The sequence below is a fragment of the Episyrphus balteatus genome, chromosome 4, assembly GCF_945859705.1.
Source record: "Episyrphus balteatus chromosome 4, idEpiBalt1.1, whole genome shotgun sequence".
Taxonomy (NCBI): domain Eukaryota; kingdom Metazoa; phylum Arthropoda; class Insecta; order Diptera; family Syrphidae; genus Episyrphus; species Episyrphus balteatus.
In genome coordinates this window covers 51,652,648-51,667,569 of record NC_079137.1, presented here as the reverse complement: position 1 = coordinate 51,667,569, position 14,922 = coordinate 51,652,648, and positions in this window count along the sequence as shown.

Below are 14,922 nucleotides of genomic sequence, written 5' to 3'. Positions count from 1 at the left end.
ATATTTTGAGAATTAGGTACTATGTATAAGAGTTCACTGTTGAATTTCATTTTGTTTTGTCAATTGGAAAATTCTAGCTGACCGAAACAGCTATTCACTTTAAATGTTTTTAGGGATAATTTGTAAATTCTTCGGAGATTGATGTAGAATAAACTGATTTTATAGTTTTCAATGCTTCTGTATCATTAAAGAGCTTAAGTTCAGTCAATTGTTATTTTTAATTTTAGAATAAAGGGTTTTTATTTGAATGAAATAAGCAGTTTCAAGCAGCTGTTTCTTGAGGATCCTAAAAAAATTAATTTTGGCCAAATTTTTAATAAAAAAAAAAACATTTATGTGTTTACAATCACAATTGAAACAAAATACTGTAAAAACTAAATTTTTTAAATCTTTAAATATAGAAATTTGTTAAATACAAATGAAAAAAAAAAAATAAATAAATAAATAACAAAAAAAACTCAAAATTCGTTTTCAAATTAAAATATGAACATGGTTAATCAAATTGAGTTCCAAAATAAGTGTCGAATTTTTTTTGTTCAAGTTTTGATACAGTAGATGACGGATATAAGAAAGTCTCATATAAGAAAAACACGCATATAAGTGCGACATTTCAAAACACCATGCACATTCTCATAAAATTGTGTGTTAAATTTACCTCATATAAGAAAAACGTTTCTAAGAAAAACACTGATATAAGAAACCTATTCTGATATAAAATCTCATTCACTACATAGAAATTTAAACGTCTAAAAGAAAGTCTCCAGTATATAAACATGCAAATAATGCAAAGTGTAACTTCCACAAAATTTCTAAATCCAGCCTGATTGAGCTGCCAAAAAATTGACAAACTGAGGATGAGCGAGAAAGAAAAAACGCCCACACATTGTTTGTGTTCGTTTGTTGTGGTTAAAAAATGTCATCTAAGAAAAGAAATACATCTTATATATAAAATAGAGTTCGTTAAGTGTGTGTGGCCGATAAACTCGAGTTTGGCTGGTCCGATTTTGGAAATTTTTTATTTATTTGAAAGGTATTAATATGTAGATGGCTTGTATAAAAAAAAATTATAACTTTTCTCCCATCTTTACACAGCTGTCAATTTGTATACGAGTGAAGAAACACTCTTGCTTTTTAAAAATTTTAACTTTGCTTAATTTGTAAACAAATTTATTGAGAAAGGCTTTCAAAATAATTTTTAACGTCTAAAGCATGATTTTAGGTAAAACAAATACGTTTCAACATTTGAGTACAGAGTAAAAGTACCTACGTAGAAATGAACTTAATTAGATTTTATTGGGTGGGAGATTGTTTCATCAATATGCTGTGGGTATGAAGTAGAAGTTTTAATAAAAAGAAGCTCATATATGAGGAGTACCTACAATCCTACCATTAAAACGGATGGTAATGTTAATGATATGGGTCAACTAACTATTTTGCCTTCTTCATACACTGGCGGTCCACGTGCCACGTCATATATGCATGAATACGCTCAAGTTACTTTGTCATATGTTCGTAGTTACCATATTCCGGATTTGTTCATTATTTTTATATACAACTCGAAGTGGATAGAAATTAAAATTAAAGAGCCAGGACAATCGCCGGCTGATAGGTATGATATATGTAATAGCGCGTTTGTTTAAGATGAAGTTAAAATCATTATTGGATTTTATCATTAAACATAAAGGTTTTAGGAAAGTACAATGTTGGATGTAGGGGAAGTGGGGGAAAGACCGCTTATGGGGGCAATACCGTTTTTGTACAATGTTGTATGAAAAAAAGTAAAATTGTCATGACTTCCTATATAAAATAGGTGCCTTTTGGTATGATCGATTACCTACGTCTGTAAGCATAATTGTGTTATTAGTGCAAACAGGAAGCATTTAAAACAAAAGAAACGGTCTTTCTACCAACAAAATTTGATAGGGCGGTCTTACCCCTATGTGGGGACAAGATCGTTTTTTGTTAGATGTTTTTTTTTCAAAACTTATTTTCTGTTCAATATTTTTTTATTTTTTATATAATAAAGGGAGTACCTACTTAATCACTATGAGTATCAAATGGGACGTTATATAAGCAGTAACGAAGCAGTTTGGAGAATTTTTTCGTTTCAAATACATGAAAGGTATCCAGCGGTTCTTCATTTAGCAGAACATTTGGAGAATGTATATTTTACACATGAAAATGCTGTTTCAAGAGCAGCGGAATCACCGCATATAACTTTAATCGCATTTTTTTCGTTATGCAAGAAATTTTGTATATCAAAAAGCATTACAATAAATTGGTTAATGTTCACTAAAATAAACAAGTTCTTTTTTTCGGTTTTAATTTATTTTCAAACAGGTTCAATTTTATTCAAAAGTGCACTCAGCGAAGCGGGTTGGGGTTAGCTAGTTTTCTATAAAAAACGAAACAAATATGCTATGACTTACAATAGAAATTTTATTTCTTATATGCAATTTGTATTTACATAAGAAAATTTCTTTCTTATATATATTTTATTTATATAAGAAATTTTCTTTCTTATATACACTTTTTTTCTATAAGAAAACACGGATATAAGAAAGGAATTCTCTGGTTTTTTGGACTTTCTTATATCCGTCATCTACTGTAGTAGAAAAAATCAAGGTTAACCCCTTGCCGAAAAAAGACATTTTGCCATTGATACAAATGTCTGGTTCCTGAGATATATTCAACCAAACATTTTATCTTTTTTCTTTTCGTTACATTCCGAAGCCGATATCTTTCGAACAAAGTTTCGAAACAAGTTTTGGCTAACAGATATGAGTTCATAGTGAACAGACCTTACGTTGCGGTAGAAAATTACAATTTTATTTTTTCAAGATTTTTGAGAAAAAATCAAGGTTAACCCCTTGCCAAGAAAAATTACATTTTTAAAAGTTTCCCCCAAATCCATCGAGTATGACACCAAAAGAAAGGTCTCTTTAAACTCTATTCATAACTAAAAAACAAACTTTTCTTGGGGTTCTGGTTGCTGAGATATTGCAAACTAAACATTTTTTTTTTGAAGTTAAAACTTCTTTAGTATCGTAGTGATTTGAAACAAGATGAAACGAAAACGCGACACGTAAATTCAACTTGTTATAACTTTTTTGTTTTAGTAGATAGATAAATGAAATTTGTACTGTAGATAGGCAATTAAATAAACTATAACTGTACAAAATTTCAATTAATTTATATTAAAAATTCTGAGATAACGGTGAAGAGATGTTCTTTTTCTAAACACGTTATATCTTTTGATCTAGAGCACATAAAAATTTGATTTAACTTTAATACGCATGCTGATGCCATAACCTTTTATTTAATATACCACACATAACGGTACTTGCTCTACAAGTTACACAATCTTAAATTGAAAAACTTGAAAAATACCTCGAAACACCTGTGGAGATCTGTTACCGATAACCAGCCACCAGCGGCTGGAAGTACCGTAATCTCAGTTTGAAATATCGACATGGTTGGATTTAAAAAAAAGATCTTTTGTACTTTTTTTGTATTCATTGTAGAAATACGATTGAAGTGTCATATAAAAGGTGAAATAATAATGATATAGAATTTCTTATAGGTTGTCATTTAAAAAATGGATTTAATGGCGTTATAAGAGAAAAGTGATTGATTGTTTTGATTTTTTAATGAAAACTAATTAGGTTAAAGAAATTCCATCTCTTTTTGTAGATGTTGTATAGTCATGGTCGATATAAATATTTTGAGCTGAAACAATTAGCTTTCAGAAGGTATAAAATTAATTGTAGGTTGTCATATAAAAAAAGTGATGGAATAAAAAAAAGTTATATATTTTCGATTTTTTTTTGCAAGAAAAATGATTTTTAAGGTTTCACTTCAACAGCGTGTGAATTGCACACATGATTTTTTTTTTCTTTTAATTACTTTTCGAAGCCGATATCTTTTGACCAAAATCTCGAAACAAGTTTTGGTTTAGTTGAATATGTTAAACGCTTATGAGTGAAACATTCCTTAACAACACTGATTTTTGCTAAAAAAAACAACTTTTTTTTCATTTCAGAAACCGAAAAAATAATAATTTTTTTTCCTGTGAAAGTATCGTTAGATTAAGACCCTGCTTCGTTTGACAAAGGTTAACCTAGGATAGGACAACATTTTTTTTTTTCATAAGCACACTTTTTGTTTAAAAATTATTACAAAAAAAAAACTTTTTTCAAAAATGTTTGAACCAAACTAGTCTAATTTGTTTGTCCACCTTTTGTCAATGTTATGTTCACCCAAAATTTTCGTTATCAATGAAAAGTTTAGAGCAAATTAATTTTTTTTTACCGGAAGTTTGGAAAAATGAAAAAGAGTCTAAAACGCTCTTATTTTGAAATAAACGTATAAATTCGTGATAAATTCCAAAAATAATCATCATCTGTCCACAATCCGTTTAAGAAATATTATTATTTATAGCAACTTTCGTGCAAAATATAGCTTTTTTCTTAAATCCTCAAACATTTTTTTTTATTCAAACGGAAATCGAGAAATCGATAAAAACAAAAAATTATCGTTTGTTTAAGAAATATTCAAAATACAAAATTTACAATTAACAATTCAAAAGCCCACAAAAGTTACGCATACACCACAGTGGCCGTGTATGTACTGAAAATTTTACAGTCCTCAAAATTTCAAACTTCTGTGGTTTGTCCACTTTGATAGTGACAAAAGTTATCAAAAAAAAAAATCAAAACGGCAAATAAGTCACTATCACAAAAGTCACAGTTAAAAAGATCGTTGAAAAAATCACTGTGATTTTATTTACTAATATTGCTGTATTGTGACAAAATGGGTTAAAGGACATTTTTAAAGATTGTTTAAAAGAAATTTAATAATAAACCAATTGGACTAAATAGTATCCCTTCACAAAACAAGACCAATTATTTTTTCAAATACATACATAATTAGATTCGAGGGCTTAATGTTAGTCAATATTAAGCTTATCCATATATATGCTCGACATAAATTAACTAAAACTTTTGTCATAATCATCCAATAAATTAAGGTTCCTTAATTCAATTGAAAGAGGATTGTGGTTTGACCATCAACCGCCATTAACGTCACTTTTGTACCATTTAATTTATGTTATTGGGCATTCACAGTAGATTTCTATTTTCTAATAGCTATAGTGGACCCATCAGAACAACCATGACCAACTACACACATATAGACTTTTAAAGTTGACCCTAAACCACAATCAAACAAAAAAAGGGTCAAGCCAAAATAGTTTTCCAAACTTAAAAGAGTGACCTTTTGTAAAAAAAAAAACAAATAAACTCAAACACACAGAAAAAAAAACACATCGTGTTGGTGTTCCGTTTGTTTGATGACCCTTAGCTTTAATTTTCCTATACATTTTCTATGCTTGTGTGTTTGCTGGCTGTGGATTTCAATTAGCCAGTGTTTTGCACCCCTTTTTCATTGTAATTTCCCTTTTAACAATCCACTCAACCACTATGTGTCTTTGGTGCTGCTGCTGTTTCAAATTACCCTTATTTAAATATCCGGAACGCAAAGCTAAGCAAAACAACGTAACAAAATGAGAAAAAACAAAAAAAGGAAACAAAAAAAAAAATATATAAGGTAGATGGATAGTGTATATACTAAGGGTATAGGAGAGTCCTTTCTCGTGGAATAAATAAACAACGAGGTAAAGGATGTCCTGGGTAAGACATTACAATCGCTATTTTTGTGTAAAGGTAGGAATAGAGAGAGAGAGAGGTAAAAGGCAAAGCGAAAGCCAGCGCTTCATACACAAAGCAATTTATTTTTCCATCTCCGACTCCGTCTCCGGCTAAATTAGCCAGCTTACGTGTAAATAATTTGTTTTCTGTGAACTTAACCTCTCCTGGGCCATTAGTCTGCCTTAGAGATTTTATTTTCTTTTATAGTTTTAACAACAAAAACAGAGAGAATAGAAGAGGATGAGAGAATAAGGCTAAAGTATATTTAAGCAGGGTGTCACAGATCGACATTAAAATTGTATTTATACATATTTGTCATAGTGACTTGTGAGAATTTATTAAACGGAATTTGTGCTGGGAAATGGGAATGATGGCGCCATCTCAAAGGTAAATCCTTAATAATATTATAAGCATCATTATTATCTAGATTTTTTATTTTTATGGGATAGAAATTAATTATATCAAGACCTTATGGTCTAATGGAATTAACTTTGAAGCGAAATGTCAAAAGGTAGTACCTAAGACAGTTTTAACTATTAGATCGCATTTATTAACATCAAATTAGACAAAAAAGAGTGCTTGACATAAAGCGGTAATAAATTAGTTTTTCTGTTGTAAGATTATAATTGTCATGAAAAAGTGCATATCTAAGCAATTCGAAAATTGTCGATCTCTCGATTCTTAAAAATTAATTTCACGCATACACGAATGATTGAGAGTTTTTAGTCACTATAATAGGCCTTGTTCCTTCACGTGTACGTACTGCCTTCATCCTCCAAGCTTTTATAAAATCAATTTTTGTATGTCCCTATTTTCTTTAGTGTTTATATATTTTTGAATAGAAATTTAAAAAAAACTAAGCTACATAAAATATACTTAAAAAAGATTTTCGAAATTGATTTTCAGAAATGACTACCGCCGAAAACCTTTTCAATTCGATAGAGAAATACCTTTCGTGAAGTTTAATAGTTTTTGTTTTTGACTGAATCATTTATTTCACTGGCCAACAATTTTCAACTTTTTAAAATTTTCCAGAAAGATTTATATCTAATTTTTATGGATTTGGTTCCAGTGAGCTCAAAAATCATATTGGTTTTTTTCTAGCAGCTCTAGTTTTTGAAATATTTAATTTTTCATATTTGGATAGTATTCATACTAATTTTTCAGTTTTCCTTATTTTGAGCGTTTATTAGAGTTTTCCAGAAAAATTTATATTAAACTTAATGTATTTAGGGTCAGTAAACCTAAAAATCATTCATATATTTCTAGAACCTCTATTTTTTGAAATATTTAAGTTTTATACATTTTGGGGGTACTTTCGTTCTAATTTTAAAGTTATGCTTATTTTAACTGTTTGTTAACATTTTCCAGAAAATTTTTTGTTGAACCTAATGCATTTTTGGGTTCACTAAGAATAAAAATCACATAGCTTGCTTTCTAGGAGCTCTAGTTCTTTTTTTAGATATTTTCATTTTTCACATTTTGGGGGTGATTTCATACAATTTTTTTTCGATTTTTAACTACAAGCGTTTTTAAAGTTTTGTTGGAAAAATGTGTTTCAATTGTAATGTATTTTAGTTCAGTAAGTAAAATAAAAATACAAACAAAAATTTTTTAAATAAAAAAAATTAACGAAAAAAAAATTTTATGAATTTCTATGCCTTTTCATGTATGAATAATTTAAAAACTAGAGCTGCTACAAAAAAACTAATATTATTTTTGGAATCAGCACCCTAAAATTAGTAAGAAATGATAAACAACGGTCTGGAAAATTTTTGTGTGTTGGGCAGAGTTATTATTCTAAGCATTCGATCTCAAGTGCTGACATTGTTAAAAAATAACCCAAATTTCCGTTTTCTGCTAATTTTTGAAAACTAAGTTTCAGCATTAGCACAGAAACTGTAAAAAACATTCTGTTTAAGACTTATTCTTTGAGATAATGTTACAGGTTTGAAATTTATAGATATTGTAAAATAAAAATACAGAAAAAGTGCGTATACGCCATAGGGTTAAGTATCAGACATAGCAATACACTGATAAAGATTGCAAAAAAAGGAGGCCCCACAATTCTGTCTGTCTGATCCGTTTAGATCTCAAACTGCAACCTAAGTCACTTAAGCGATTGGCTTTAAACTTTCTAGTTTTGTATGACTCCCTAGAAAGTTGAAATTGGCCAAAATGAATAAGGTAGTTGTTTTTTCTTAAAAGCTGCTCTAACGATTTTGATTAAAATAAAATGCACGATTGGAGATCAAAGCACTAGCCTATATACATATAAAAAGCCTTTTAAAATACAAGCTTTTGGTAAAGTAAAAAAAAAAAAATTTGATTTTTTTGTAAACCAAAACTTGTTTCGGGACTTTGATCCTTTCTTATGATGCCTCATTCGATGGATTTGGAATTTTTAAAAATTCTGAATTTTTAGATAAGGGGTACCCCTTGGATAATTTGTAATTTTTTAGCTGAACGCATAGGGCTGTTCTGTTCAGGTTCAACGTGATCTCATATCTGGAAACCAAAACATGTTTCGCACTTTGATCCGAAAACATCAAAAAAAACTATATTTCGATTGCAAATATTTCAGCAACCCGAACTCCTACAAACTTTTGGTTTTCAGTTATGACTAGAGTCTAAGGAGTTCACTCTGTTGAATTTTTGAAAACTCCGATTTTGTAGACAAGGGGTAGGTACTTAAATTTTTTTTCTGAAAATTTGAATTCAGAATATCTTTTAAAATGAAAACAAGTACTACCTATTAAATAGGTTGTGAAATTAAGAATATAAAAGTGTATGACGAGAAAAATATATATTTTTTCTATAAATTGTGGAAACGCCAAAATATCGTTGTTTGAATTTGTGATTTGTGGAGAAATACTAAAAACTCAGTTTTTTACTCGGAGAAAGAAATGTCACCTTAAAATAAGACGATATGCACATTAAATTTCACCACCTGCATTCAAGAAATTAATCTGATTTTTTACCTTAATTTAAGGTACAAGTAATCTAAGCAAAAAATCATGTAGAAATCCTTTAAAATTAAGGTGAGATCCGCTTAATTTTATGTGTTCTGTTTGCTCCGTGTAGGAATTAGTTAAAACATCACGTGTAAAAACCAACGGCATACAAAAAAAAAATGTGTTATGTACCAGTGTGCGTTTTCGAGGAATTCGCAATTCCTCTTACCAAAACCACCATAAAACCACTTATTTTGGAATTCTACATTATTGAATATTGTTTTTGTTTTCACGCGAAACCAATAACCGATTTTCGTACAACAACGTGTTAGTTACCTAAATATCAAAATTGTGAAAATCTTTCAAACAAAAAAAAATCATATATTTTTTAAACAAATATTTTGAAAACTGATCTTTGAATTATTTTTGTTTTTTTTTTTTTTTTATTGTTTTTTAACTGTGTACCTATGTATTAAAAAATATTTAAAAAATATTTTGTTTTGAGGTAAAAAAAAACCTAATGACATGTTTTTGTAACAAAAAAAAATTTTATATAATTTTATTTTTGTGATTTTTATTAAATTTCTTATAAAATTAAATTAAAAAATTTATATTTTTTTTATGAATTTTTTAAAAAGCTTAAGTATTTTAAGCACTTTAAAATAATAGCAAGTACATGTGACATGCTCGTGCATTTTATTTTAAACGTTATACAAATTTTTTTTTTAATTTTTTGCCCACCAGTTTTCAATTTTTTGAATTAAGACATCGTAACATTCTTAGAAAAAAAGGAGTCTAGGTCAAAAGCTGGGTTTTGGCTATAAAATCTCCAATTTTAAATGAAATATAAAAACTTGGAATTTTTCGAAGCAAATTTCAAAAAATATCAATTTAAAGAAAAACTCTACACGTTAGATTCTTGTCAAAATCCGGTGATCAAAAATGATTCTTTAAGCAGATTAAAAAAGTAACCTCTTTTTTTTGGACATTTATTTTGCAAAAGTGCTACCTACTCAATATATTTTGGAAAACAGAGTCCTATTATTTGCATATCTACAATTAAGCTAGCTTGAACTAATAAAACTTTTTTTAACTCCAAATTAAAGCAATCAGGTATTCCGATTTGTTCTACATTTTCCTAGTAAAAAAAAAACCGATGCATTTTTGACTTTGTCTTCTAGCTTTTTTTATCTTGACAAGTTGAATAATTTTTATTTTATTATTTATAAACTTTCCATCATTTATGTGTTTCTTCGATTGAATTTGCAAAAAAAAAAGTAAAGAAAAATCACTTCTAAACTAAAATTGAATTCCTTGCCAATTTCAAGAATAAGGAAATGTACGTACCTACTCCAAGAAGTAGTATAGTCCTGAATATCCTCTGAACCGCTTCACAAGTTTACTGCATAGGTACATTTTTATGTATGTATGTTTATGTGTATAATATTCATTCCTACTCTCTGTGATGCTACTATACTGCCTCTGCTGTATTTAAATTTAATCAAATCCTTGAACACACAACCTAGAGCCTTGGGGACTCTTTGTACAAGTATAGTTGTAATAATCTTCACAGGCGCACAGGTATTTTCCAAAGTTTGTCATGCTATCTGCCAGCAAAGATGGCTTGGCGGCTGTTAAGGATTTGTGCAAAAGTCTTTTTGCCTCGTTCGTCGTCGTCTTCGTTCGTTCCCTACAGCATTTCAGGATGTTGTGTTTCCTCTGTGCAAAATGTTTCCGTTACGAAGATTTTCTTAAGACATTACCTAGCTACGCTACGAGTATACAAATATAGAAAGAAAAGTGTTTTAACTCGCTCTTCCCCAGCACATAGATATGACTAAGGTACCTTCTTTAGAGTAAAGATAAGTTGGGAAAGGGTATATAGCAAGCACATTATTAATGTTTTTCTTCGTTTCTTGTTGTTTCTTATTTTTTTCAAAAATTCAATTGATTATTCTGTTTAAATGAATTTTCAATCAAATCGATTTGAATTCGCTTGACTTGTTTTAAAGGAAGTACGCACTTTGTCAATAAATAAATTCAATATTATTTTTCGATTAATGACATGGAAACAATCTGTCTGAGGAAAAGAAAAACCAGGAATAATAAAGACTTGATTTTAATAATAATTCAAATGGAGTTTTTTTAGGTCAAGACAATTTTTCGAACGACGATGGAGAAAAAAACCCTTAAAAGCTGAGTAAAAAAAAAACACTTTCAATTTCATTGCCATTAAGGTTAAGGTCCTCACCGCCCACAAAATATTTTTTTTTCCTTCACGATCCTATTTTTCAAGAACTAAATTGACTTGCCTTTGTCCCGTTTATTTGATGATTTTTCAATGGTTTCCCTTTTTTTTGCCTCAACACAATTCTTAACATGTCCAATAAAATGAATGACGTATATTACGAGCCTCATCAAGATAAATAATGTCCTTAATTTAGTGTAGTATCAGTATTCTTTGTGAGAGAGAGAGATTAACATCAACTTCGGTCAAACTTAAGTTTTTTTTTTTTTCTGTCTTTTTTTGTGTGTGTTACAACTTACAACACACACACATCACAGCAGCAGTAGCAGCCGGTTGGTCTATTCATTTTGGCTTAAATTCTCTATTCTTCGAAAGGAAAATATAAATCACTGCATCAAAAATTGACGGCTCTGTTGAATCCTGAATTTCATATAGACGAGGACGTGGTTGTAGTAGAGCAGCCTATACTGGGCAATAGTAGTAGTTTTTTTTGGCCATGTGCGAACATTTGAAAAATGTATTAATCGTATGCAAGTATAAATCAGGATATTAGGACAAACCGAAAAGGTCGGTATACATACGTTGTTGAAATTTTCCTTTCAGTTTGGGCCTCATGATTTCTAAAAGGTTTTGATTTTTTTTTGTTGCTTTAAAGTAAGTTAGAAATTGGAAACCGAATTGGTTTGAAGGAGAGAAAGGATGAATTGTCAAATGATGTTGACGAAGCAAGAGTTGCTTTTAAAATTGATGAAAAGGCTTTGAGGTGGATATATGGCCAAAATTAATGAGAAACACGTTATGGGTTTCGATTTTAAAATGTTTAAGCGTGTCAAACATTAGTTTTCATGTAAAATGTTAAGAAGGGGGAATTAAAATTGAGAAAAACCAAAGGATCTAAAAAATAAGAAGATTGATTGAAGAAGTTAGAAATGAGTTGTATTTTTAAATCAAATTTGACTGACTAAGCTCTGATATCATTTTTAAAAAACCTTTTTTTAGGTTTGATAATGCAACTTGAAAAAATTGGATCGATTTTATTTTTGGTAAACTCAAGGTATTGGGGTAAACACTTAAGCGCACTTTGTTGCCAGCGTTTATTTGATGCATTTTGAGACTCATCTTGTGGGCTATTCTCTGGTATTAGGTCCGAATTTATTTAAATTAAAGTAGTTATCTTAATTAAACCAATTTTTCAGAAAATTTCTCTAGAAAAACGCCATTACTTGCTCATATGATAACAATGACTTCAAGTTACTGTTATATGAATCAGATTAGTCTCACGCACCTCCAATAAAGCTATACCAAGCAAGACAAAGACAATAAATCAAAGAATTACACGGTGTTACAAAAATGTGGTTTTAAAATATACGCGGACGGAGACCTATCATGTTTTGTAGTGCTAGTCGCGCTGATTACGAAACGGTATTTAAAAACTCCCTAACACCCAAAAAAGCAAAAAACGGTTTTTTTGATCTTCACCCATTCAAAAAAATCTAGCTTCGTCAAATTTTCGATACCTTTTCAACAATGTATAAAACATGTAACTCGGTTAAACCACATAGAATTTATAAGTTGTCAAAGTTCAAAAATTCATCATCAAATTAAAGCATATATTTTCTCAACAACATGCTCTTTTAAAAGCTGCGTTCCTTTGGAAATATTTATCTACTTTTTATTACTTAAAGCTGCTTTGAACTACTTTTTCAGTATAGCAAAGTAGTTCAAAGTAATTTTAAGTACTAAAAAGTAGATAAATATTTCCAAAGGAACGCAGCTAAAAATATACTCTTAAATAATATTTATTTCCAAATCAAACGAAGTATTTTTTATGAAAATCAGTTCAAAATTAGCTTAGAAAAAAAAAATTTACGATTTTAACCCAGATACAAAAATTCGAACTTTTAGGTATAGAACAAAAATGTTGTTTTGGCACGTAGTAGGGTAACTTGGGCGCCAGGATTTGATAACGGTTTTTGTAGAGGAGTTCAATACAAACATTTTTTTCTAAAGGAGGGGGGTCTATCTCCCCCCATTTAGGTGGGAGGGGCAGTTTCCTAAAAAAAAATTATCAAAATAAAAAAAAGTTATTAAAAAGCAACGGCAACACTTACAGTAATAAATGATACCATTTCCCAAAGGCAAAATTGTACATTTAATTCTAATTTTTTAATCAATATATTGTAACAAATAGTTTTTGAAATAATCGGTTTCAAAGTTAAAAATAGGCGAAAAACAAATTTTTAAAACTCATTTTATACTATTTTTGTCCAGACTGTGAATTTTAATAAAAAAAATTACTCACACAGAAAACTGCCTCAATCGATCCCTTATCGAACAGGGAAAACTATGTATATGTTTCTATGTCTTCTAGTTTTTGAGAAAATTGAAAAATTATTTTATCAGATTTTGACGTCATTAAATCTGAAGTTAAAAGATCTGCAAATAACCTGTCTTGAAGAATTTCTGAAGAAAGGCGATTTAATTAATATATAAAATGAAATTTGAACTTTGTCATGTTTTCAAAAATTTATAGAATGTGTGTTGCAACGAATTAGATATAACATCTAGCTATTTTTCTGTGTTTTAAGACTACAATTTTATGAAAATTAAAAAAGAAATTATCATTATTTAAAAAAATAAAACGCACGATTTTTTTTTTTCGAAAATTGTACAAGTCTTTTTTTTAATAAGTTTTTTTTTTTTTATAATAAAAAAATTCAAAAAATGTTTAAACAAAATTTGGTACCTATACTATTCTGAAGAATTTATTTTTCCACAAATAAAAAAAAAAAATGTATCAACCCATTTTCAAAAAAATTGATTTTTCAAAAAAAAAAAAAAATTTAATTTTTTTTTAACTAAAGGTTTTGAAAATTTTTAGACATTTTAATATTACGGCTACTTATAAGCTTCTATATAAAAATGTTTAGTTTTAAAATAGAAAAGTGTTTTTACTGCGAGAGATGTAATTTAATTTTTAATTTGGGAAAGAATCTATCAATAAAAATACCCATACAACACCCATTTTCCTTTCTGATTAAGTACCTACTAGTTATAACTTAGGTACATATTTAACATGTTTCATATTAAGACAACATAAAGGAAAAAAAAAAACAATACTGTCAAAAACTCTATATTTCACTACATCTACAAAAATTAAACTAAGACCATAAAATTTTAAATATCGCCAAAAAATGTATTTGAAAGTCTTGACCAAACAAATAAAAAACAAAACAAAAACAAAATAACAATAAGAATGCAAATAAAACAACCGAAAAGAAATTCCGAAAATGGACAAACCAAGCGACACTTTCAACATAGTGTCAACATTTCAGGGCAATGCGCAACGCATACCAAAAACCAAAAGCCAAAAATTCCTTTTTCGCAATATTGGGAGAGCCAGCAGCCAGCAACATTTCAAAGGTGTGGAGTGGTATGAATTGGAAGAACGTTAGGCATTTTCCAAAACAATGTGTTTTCTGTGTTTTTGTGTGTGTGTGTAAATGTGTATAAATATGTGTTAGGGGTAAGAGTTTAGTGTAAAAGATTTTCCAACTATTATACCACCATCATATATGTTTGGTACTATTTATAGAACAATTTCCCATACTAAACCCTTTTTACCGGAATCTATGCCAGGTTTTTTGGTTCACAACTTTTCTATACCTCCTTTTCTCTTTAATAGCTTTAGTCCATTGTCCTTTTTGTGTGCCTGGTAAAACTGAATGCGGAAGAGTAACATTGCCGTGGGTGGGTAGAGAATAGGTAATGACTTTGAAGCTATCTTCCTGTATTATGCAATTTTGAGATTTAATTTAGATAAACTTGTCTATTGAAAGGCACTTAAAACCACTAACCAAAAAACCGAAACCAAATGAGATGGAATGAGTATCTACCTACTAGGTTGATAAACGACCGACGACGTCGAGAATGAGGATTTGTTTTATGGCTTTGAAATGTTGAACATTTCAGGTAAAAAGGAGAGAATACAAAAAAACTTTAAAACACATAA